The sequence below is a fragment of the Polyodon spathula genome, chromosome 4 (genome assembly GCF_017654505.1).
Source record: "Polyodon spathula isolate WHYD16114869_AA chromosome 4, ASM1765450v1, whole genome shotgun sequence".
Taxonomy (NCBI): domain Eukaryota; kingdom Metazoa; phylum Chordata; class Actinopteri; order Acipenseriformes; family Polyodontidae; genus Polyodon; species Polyodon spathula.
The window spans coordinates 19245012-19255533 of record NC_054537.1 but is presented as its reverse complement, the minus strand read 5'-3'; positions in this window follow the sequence as shown (position 1 = coordinate 19255533).

Sequence of the window (10522 nt, the reverse complement as noted above, 5' to 3'; positions counted from 1 at the left end):
CTGTACAGCACTGTGCAGATATGCCACTGGAACTGGTTCTGCTATTTGGTGTACTTGTGTTTGTACTTCATAAGTGCTCAGTTAGTAAATATTCTGTATTTTATGCTGAAACACCTGCCCTATACTTTGTGGGTTTACTATTACAAAAACACTAACTTAAAAAAAGATTGGACGGTAAAAAATTAGGTTTCCCAGAGCTTCATAGCAAAAACATTTTTCACTTCACTTTGCTTGGCAGTTCTTCTTTTCTTATTCAAAGAACAAGCACAGAACACACAATTACTGCTTAAGACTTGGCCTTATCAGAGTGAGCCAAAAATAACCCCACTAAAGCTCTCTATATTGTATATGTCACGAGAAGGCAGTGTGTAAGATAAGAACCTATGCAATAGTCAGTGTGCCCATAAACAGCCAAGTAAGATCAATCTATGCCCGTGCCAAAATTACTTTGAGCACCACTGGACTAAGCACTTCAGACTGAAAGATCGGTAGCACATTGTAGTAACATGATAAAAAAAAAAAAAAAAAGGAATGGAGTTTAGTTTCACTGGAGCTGGATCATAAAGTTTGGCTGTATAAAGTGGATCAGGCTCGGATTCCACTCACCCGTCATTGTCATCCAACAGTAGTGCTGTAAGTACCGTAGCAAGGCAAATTAACTAATGACTACATCAAAGGTCATTCAGTTGCTGTATTTCAAATGGTTAGGCAAATGGTTTGTATTCTTACCTGTAAAAACGACCTTCCTTCTGAATGATGCATTCCTCTGAGTGTGCTGCTGCTTTATGTAGCACACTGAGGAGCAGAGGGTGTGTGCTTTGTAAATACTGCGGTCGTTTACTCAGGGATAAAGAGTGGGTACCCAGTAGGACTGCTGGTAAAGGCGCTGTCACTTTGAGTGAGGAATGAGTCAGGTGAGTGGAAGCTTGCAGATTCACCCTCGAGGCTGAGTTTAGCTGCGTGCCCGTCAGGAGGTTTCCCGTGATGACCCCGGCAGACCCCTTGGAAAGCCAGATGGCAAGACAGTGGACAGTGGAGACAGTGCTGGCGTGACACACAAATTGGCTATTGTTTATTTCTTATTCCTTAACCAATAAAACACCAGTTTTACAAAACACCTTTCATTAATGTCCAGGTTAAACAGTAAGTAGCGAGGTTCCACAAACTTTTTACACTTATAACTTTACAGTCTGTTTCAAAGCTCTTTTCAAAATATTTTTCCACCATAGTTCATTGATAGTGTAAGGATCATTGCTCACATTGTCAAACAGGTAACATAATGATCCATGATGTGGTATGGAACAGAAAAGACAGAGTGCTCTTCCTGCAGTGATTTAGAGAACAGAATCTCAAACCCAAGTGCACTAGAGCGGTCATTTTGAAAAGAGCTTTGAAACAGACCTTAAAGTTATAAGTGTAACAAATGGTCAGGATGTTAACAATGAAAAGGAAAATTACCGGTACGTTATTTAAACAGTTGTAGCAACACATGGGGATGTGTAATGCTATATTTTTGGGAACCCCTCTACTTACTCGTTAAGAAGAATTTAATTTTTTTTTTACTATTTAATCCACCCTTTAGAGTGATTGGGTCTACAGCATGAATGTTCATTGTTCATTACAGTGTTTACTGAATAATGTTTACCAACGCTCCTGTTTTAAAGAAGTACGTGAGAATGTTTAATTATATGTATTTATCTTCAAATAGTCCTCACTGTGTAAATATGAATCCATGCTAAACACAATAGACATTATTATTATATCTGCATGAGAGTTCCAAATATTGGATTTAAATAGTGATGTAAATAAATGAATGAAAGAAAAGAAAATGGGTAAATACTTCTGTTAGTGTGGTAATCCTCAGATTGAACAATCTCTCACTATAATACAGTCATGTTCACTGTCTTGAGTAAGTTGTAGGCTGGCACGCACACCGTGAGACCAGATCAGGTCCATTAGCAGTATGCATCGTTTATACTTTCTACACTTTCATAGAAAGATGAACAGTACCAGACTGCCGGATGTGCTCCTCTATAAATGTGAGCCACTGTCTTTACAGCTAAAACTATACTGATGCTAAACTGGCTAAAATGTATTAATCCTAACAGTTCTATTTAAACTAATAAACAAGGGACAGTTTTGTTTGGAATTATTCCTATAGTTGGGCGATCTTTAGCTTTCAGTATTAAAGGTATTAAACACAACACAGCAGATTCTCAAAGCTTTTTACATCAAATAATTATTCACACATTATTTCCCAGCAGACATTCAGCGAAGTGAAAGTTGCTCAAGTCCCATCACAACCATGTTTCCTTGATGGTCAACTGCAGCCACAGTGTGTTCATGTTGCACAATCCTCACTCCATTAACTACATTCTGCTGTTCTCTCTCATATTCCACAATGAAGATGTCTGGAATACAATACAGGTCACACACAAAAAACAAAACAGAAAAAGCAAATTCATAACCACATGATTGTGAGCCCTGACTGTACAGAGGTTTGCAACTATGTAACCTCATTTTGTGCAAACCTTTGAAAGCACAGGCACCAAACCCCAGTCATCCCACCATATATATATATATATATATATATATATATATATATATATATATATATATATATATATATATATTTTGTCCTTTTTAGCGTTTAACAGTTCATTTTATTTATTGATACAGCAATTAATCTAGATCAAAAGTAATATCTGACACATAGTAAACATTAACATTATCCATTTTCACTGAACATGCATGTGACCACAATTGCCCTCTGGACTTTTGACTAGTTTATTACATTTGCAGTTAATAATTATGCAGTTATTATGAGTTATTACATTTTAATTTACATCAAAACATTCTCTTACCTGGCTCTGGTCACGATGATCGCACATTATTTTGGTAGTGTCAATGGGGTATTCATAGAAGGGCTTGTTAGTAGTCTAAATTAAGTTGTTAGATTTCAGAAAAGCTTTCCGAATCCAACTCGAAATATATATATTTTACAGTTGGCTTTAACAATACTGGATTGTGTATCAAATAATAATTAAGTTTTATATTTTTGTGTTAAAATAGAGGTCACAAGAACATATGAAAATTCACAAAAGAAAGGAGGCACATTGGTAACCCATCCAGTTCAATTGAACTGAAAACTTTGGGTCTTAAAGGATCCAAATGATTCTGGATCATACTTACAACAGATATAACAGTAGTAGCAAAAGGGCAACAAAATCGTATACATATAATATATATATTTTACAGTTGGCTTTAACAATACTGGATTGTGTATCAAATAATAATTAAGTTTTATATTTTTGTGTTAAAATAGAGGTCACAAGAACATATGAAAATTCACAAAAGAAAGGAGGCACATTGGTAACCCATCCAGTTCAATTGAACTGAAAACTTTGGGTCTTAAAGAATCCAAATGATTCTGGATCATACTTACAACAGATATAACAGTAGTAGCAAAAGGGCAACAGAATCGTATACAAGGTGACATTTTCTCACCTGCAACAACTGCATTTTAACAATCACAGTTACACACAATTGTATTTTATGAAAGCCATTTCAAAGCCCTTACTTAAATAATTTGCATGCACAAGTGTGATGGAGTGAGGTTTTCCCCATTGCCTGATAAATGCACATTTGCCAGTTTTTTGCTTATTTGGCAGAGGTAGGTTAAACTCCCTATCCCTGTGACAAGGAGAACATGTAAAAAAGTGGTCAGGCTAAATTGGCCTCACCTGACCACATGTATAAAGGCAAAGCAGGGAGACAGCTGCTCGGGTCAGTATAGAACTCAAGGAGAGCGGGTGTCTGTGCTCTCTGTCTGAGTCACCTCATGTTGCATTTGTAGAAACCCATCCCATTCGTGTACACAGTGCTCTAGATAGGCTACATAAAGGTGTTTTATGCAAAAAATAGGTCAGGCTCATTCCACTCACTTACAATGCGTGTTTGTAACTGGCGAAAAAGCAACTGGATTCTTGAGTTTGGATTCTGGATTTCTCACCGCCATGTTATTCCCACTCAGCCTAACATACCAATTTACCTACCTAATAAAGGGGCTGGACCCACAAATAGAATCAGCTGGCATGACTACGTGTGTATATATACAGTGGCTTGCAAAAGTATTCAGACCCCCTGACCAATTCTCTCATATTACTGAATTACAAATGGTACATTGAAATTTCGTTCTGTTTGATATTTTATTTTTAAACACTGAAACTCAGAATCAATTATTGTAAGGTAACATTGGTTTTATGTTGGGAAATATTTTTAAGAAAAATAAAAAACTGAAATATCTTGCTTGCATAAGTATTCAACCCCTGTGCTGTGGAAGCTCCCAGTTTGCACCGATGAAAGAAATTGCCCAAATGAAGACACAATTACCTTACCATTGGCCTCCATCTGTGAACCATTAAAGTTGCTGTCACATTTTCTGGATAAAAACCCCACTGTTGAAGGATCATTGGTAAGGCTGTGAATCTGAAGGAAAATGAAGACCAAAGAGCATTCTAAGAAGTTAGAGAGAAAGTAATACAAATGCATAGATTAGGGAAAGGGTACAAAATAATATCCAAGTGTTTGGATATCCCAGTGAGCACAGTTGGATCAACAATCAGGAAGTGGAAGCTGCATCACACCACCTAGGCACTGCCAAGAAAAGGCCATCCCTCAAAACTCAGCACTCAGACAAGAAGGAGACTTGTGAGAGAAGCCACAGAGTGGCCAACAATCATTTTGAAGGAGATACAGAGTTCAGTGGCTGTGAGTGGAGTAATGGTGCACCAGTCAACCATATCAAGAGCTCTGCATAGCACTGGCCTGTATGGGAGGGTGGCAAGAAAGAAGCTGTTATTCAAAAAGTGCCACCTGAAAGCACGTCTGGAGTTTGCCAGAAAGCATGAGAGTGACCCAGCTGCGATGTGGGAAAAGGTTTTGTGGTCAGATGAGACTAAGATAGAGCTTTTTGGCCAAAACTCAAAGCACTATGTGTGGCGCAAACCTAACACTGCCCATGCCTCAAGACACACCATCCCTACAGTGAAGTATGGTGGTGGCAGCATCATGCTGTGGGGATGCTTCTCATCAGCAGGGACTGGGCATCTTGTTACAATTGAAGGAAGAATGGATGGAGCAAAATACAGAAAAATACTGCAAGAGAATCTGCTTCAGTCTACTAAAAAACTGAAGCTTGATAGGAAATTCACCTTTCAGCAGGACAATGATCCCAAGCACAAGGCCAAAGCAACACTGGAATGGCTCAAGAACAAAAAAAACACAGTGGTCCAGTCAAAGTCCTGATCTCAATCCCATTGAGAATCTATGGCACTATTTGAAAATTGCAGTCCACAAGCGTCGTCCAACCAACCTGAACAACCTGGAGCAAATCTGCCAAGAAGAATGGGCCAAAATCACTCCGACACTGTGTGCAAAGCTGGTACATACTTACCCCAAAAGACTTAAAGCTTATATTGCAGCGAAAGGTGGCTCTACCAAATATTAATGTGTGGGGGTTGAATACTTATGCAAGCAAGATATTTCAGTTTTTTTATTTTTCTTAAAAATATTTCCCAACATAAAACCAATGTTTCATTACAATAATTGATTTTTACTTTAAGTGTTTTAAAATAATATATCGAACAGAACGAAATTTCAATGTTCCATTTGAAATTCAGTAATATGAAAGAATTGGTCAGTGGTCTGAATACTTTTGCAAGCCACTGTGTGTGTATATATATATATATATATATATATATATATATATATATATATATATATATATATATATATTATATATATATATATGATATATATACATAGACTGAATTTATGATGATGTTTTTTGTGTGAGTTTGTTTACGTGTAACTACTGCTGTATGTTGTTGGTCAATGTATCACTATTAAACTCCAACTTTTTCAAGTTATTTATTTATTTACCATTCTTATTCTGAAATAATCATTGCCACCCACTAAATGTGGTACTGTACCTTTTTGAGTGTCCCTGTGAAGTGATTCATCAGTAAGCAGTGGATTTAGCACAGGTGTAATTATTAGGGTCATCTTTCGACTGTGCTTTATTTGCTGTTTCATTATTGAGTAATAACAGAATTATTGCTTTCCACAGAAAACAACTGCATATTCCTGTTGAAGAATGAATAAATAAATAAAAAATAAGAATTCGGTGTAGGTCGTGGCTCATGATTGACAGCACTGATTCAGTGTGATGAGTCGGGGGTTCTAGAACTCTGGAACAATCTCACCAGGTATATCCTATAAATGTTTTCAACAAATAAATTCGGATGTGACTTCATTTTAGCAGACACCCTCAGAGGACAGTTTCACAACACAAAGTTAAAAACAGGATTAGTAAAAGCTATTATTAAACCTTCACAGGTTTTGTGGTCACAGACATTCACGCTTTCAAATGAGCCATGTGGTTTTAAATGAAATGGGTCATCAATCAAAATGCAGAGAATGGCTATAACGTCAAATCACAGGAAAACAAAGTCAGCCACAGTGGCTTTAAATAGCAGCACACTTGAAAAGCCTCGGGTCCCAATGAGACACATGCTGTAATGCTCCTTCTTTACTGTGCGGCCCCATTTACATGGAATAACGGCTAAAGCAATGCTTTTAGAGATACACAGATCTCTTTAACCAATTGTGGTACCATATAACAGGTAAAATAAAATGCATGTTAACTAGAACATGTGTTTCTGGAAGTGCGCAACAGGTAAGATCTGTATTAGGTATTAAGGTATGTCTAATGCTCAAGGAGACTGTTGCTACTACTGGTTGGCCTACATGAGGCCAGAAGGGACTGGCAGCAGAGACATGCAGTAAACTAAACCCTGTGCACAGGTGGTGTCTGTGCGCAGAGTGGATTTATACCCTGCACAGGGTAAACTGGACATTGAAGAAGCATTGGTCTACCTGACTTATAGGGCCATGTTTTCAAAGCATTTCCTTTATTCTTTAATTAACTCTTATTTTTTTAAAGGAGAAAAAATATATTTCAACGTTACAAAATGAAAAACAAAAACACCTTGAGAGTCCTTACAAGAACTTGAAACATATAACATAAACATCTGGTTCTTAACAGGTGTTTCACCTCTTTCAAAAACAGGAGTTAATGGAAGACTGAAGTAAACGCTTCGAAAATATGGCTCATAGCTTACCCTTAGAACCCTGCAGAGAGGCTGCTGCGGGAGCACGTTGCAAAGTGGGAGAGCCAGAAGACAGGTGTGTGCCTGACAAGATCTAGGAAAGCAGAGAAAAATAAATCAGATTGCCACAAAGTCTGATAACCCAAATGTCATATTATAGTGCTGGTTTATCTGTGGAAATCTTTTGGATTTGAACATCACACAGTACATGTTGCTTGCTGAGAAGCACCTGCACTAGCTCACAGCAGCCTGAGGCAGAGAGATGCAAGATAAACATGAGAGCAGGCAGTATGAAGAGAAGACACAAAGCACTCGCTGTCAGGGGGGCTGCAGACTGAACGGCATACAGTATAAAAACAAGGGGAACTCCCAGACAGCATCTCACCTGTATAACCAACCACATACAATGGGGTTCAGCCAGGATGGGACTGAGCACCAGCTGGAGGAATGGATAAGCAAACCCTCTTTAGAGCTGGTTTGAATATTAAGTGGAAAAATATTTAATAGTGAGGAACAATGGTTGGATATTCCATTTTCCCGGATCAAGTTGTGCTGAAAATGACATTATTAATTTATTAAGGTCAAACAACAACGCAATAATCATTTGCATATTTCATTAACATGTATTGTGCATCATTTCTGATGTGACACAATTCAAGTTTTCATTTTAAATCTTGCAATTCAGAATCTGTGCACATTAACTTGGTGCTGGAATTTTGCTGTTCTGTTCTCCAGATCAACTCCAAAGTCATCACTTTTGAGACTCTTGCTTTTTAAACAGTGATTTGTGCAGTTTTTGGGTACACGGATACACCTGTCAACCAAGAGTTTCTTATCAGCCTTCAAAGCCTGCTATTGGCATAACAAATTATGAAAGGGGCCGTCTGTTTACTCCAATGTGTGTACTACACCTGTTTGCACAGTAACTGTACAGGCACAGTGAGGCATGTTGCTATTGCATAAAAAGCTGTGTTTATGTAGCTGCAGCACAGTTAAACAGGAAGAGAGGGTGAAGGTGTTAATATGTAGAAACACATTGAATTGGCTTTGAGGCCAATGCATTCACAGGCCCATTATCAAACATTTTGCTCGGCTTCATTTTTTGTATGCTAATATGCTATTTTCAATTGATCCCTGTCTGTGTTTTTTTTCTCCGGAGCCCACGATCAGCTATTCATGTATTTGTTCCTATGGCAATTAAGTTCTCTTTCCTTTGCCAAACAGGAGCAAACATCACTATTAATGAAAATAGGTTGAAAGCAACAAAGAAACCTCCTCAAAAAAACACTGGAAATGAAAAATAATTCAGCTTTTTGAAAAGATTGACCTCTCTTATTCTTTGTGTAAGTCACGGTTTGCTGTTTAATGGTTATTTTTAACAACCAATATGTTAAAGTAATATGTATGTGACCTTACAATGATGTTTAAAGCCAATTGCAGTCTTTATTTTAGTAATGATAATTTTTAAAAAAAAGTACCTGTCCTGAGACCAGGTTTTGTTAAGAAAAAATGAAATTAGGCTGTGAAACACGTTATTTGCTTTATATGAAACCACGAGAACACTCGTACCTGACGGCTCTCTGGCTGACAATAGAGTGAAAAATGAAAAATCTTTGGTATACTGAACAAAAGGACCAAATAATTATTATTCAGTAATCTAGTTATTTATTCTGCAAATGACATAGAAAACATTTATATGAGTTTCCATCAGTGGTGACTGTTGTGAAAAAAAAATGGGGGGGGGGGGGGAGAAAAAAGGCAGAGGGCTTGGGGTCCCGTTTTGGTGGATAATAGAATTAATACAGCACTGCCATTGTACTGTGCTTAAAAGCAGATAGGAATTTATAACAGAGGCTTGCCTCTGAGGAAAAAAATAACTCTCTGGTCTGCTCAAATTAAAACCTGTGCTCAAATCATGTCATCTTCTACTGCTAGGACTGCGTTTCACAGCAGATAGGAGTTTATAATGGAGGCTTGCCTCCTCTGAGCAGTCACAATTGCTGTTAATACAGGAAGTTTGAATCTAGGGTAGAATAATTGTACTTTGTTTTATATATTTTTTTATTATATATATTTTTACTTTTAAATTTTGAGGAAGCACTGCCTCCCTTGCCTCCACTGGTTTCCATGTTTTAACAAAACCTCCCAGCTTCCCTCTAACATCCTGCAATAGGTAATTTCAGAAATGGTGAAATAAAATTAATGCAATTAAAAAGTGCAGTTTGTGATTAATCAGTTGAATAGAAAGCCCCTGTGGACAGTCCACACTCATTTCCATTCATAATCCTGTTTCATAGCTTGCTCCTCATATGACACCAGCATAAAGTAGGTGTAAAATAGTAGAGCTAATTTTACTCTTTTTGCTCTTCTTTTCAGAATGTAAACTGGACTTCAGATAATGAGATGCACAGGAGCAGTGATTGCTCAGAGTTAAAAAAAAAAAAAACTTTGAAAATAGTATTTTGGAGCAAAGCTATGAAAAGTGAAGCAGTGCCAAATTAGCTATGCAAAACAATTGGAAACTCGCCTGTGAGTGTTATTGTTTGGGTTTTCTGCACTTGTACAAGCAAAGCTGTTTCGCTTACTTACTGACATTTACTACACTGTTTTGATGGTTTACTGTTTTGATCTCAATTGTATGTATCCAAACAAACTACAGTAGTAGTGTTTGGTTTGAAGAAATACTGAACATTGTATGTGTGCCGAGTTTCACAATCGATGTGTGAGAGGATCTTTACATTCCTGTAGAAATCACTGTGTCAAAGTTTAATGAACTTCAACAAACATCAAAGGCATTGGAACTTGAAAGACTCCTCTGACAGAAGCATCTGCACAGACACACAGTGTGCTGAGGAGCAGAGAGATGGAAAGTGGAGATATCTGTACATCGTGTCTGTGTGACAGGAGGGGGGGGGGTCCAACAACACTGAAACACAGTTCAGTGTGGAAGGGTCCACGTTACTGTATGAGATCAGTGTTTAACACAGCTCAGTGTGGAAGGGCTCATGTTACTGTATCAGTGAGATCAGTGTCTAACACAGCTCAGTGTGGAAGGGTCCATGTTACTGTATCAGTGAGATCAGTGTTTAACACAGCTTAATGTGGAAGGGTCCATGTTACTGTATGAGATCAGTGTTTAACACAGCTCAGTGTGGAAGGGTCCATGTTACTGTATCAGTGAGATCAGTGTTTAACACAGCTCAGTGTGGAAGGGTCCATGTTACTGTCTGTATCAGTGAGATCAGTGTTTAACACAGCTCAGTGTGGAAGGTCCATGTCCATGTTACTGTATCCATGTTACTGTAGATCAGTGTTTAACACAGCTCAGTGTGGAAGGGTCCATGTTACTG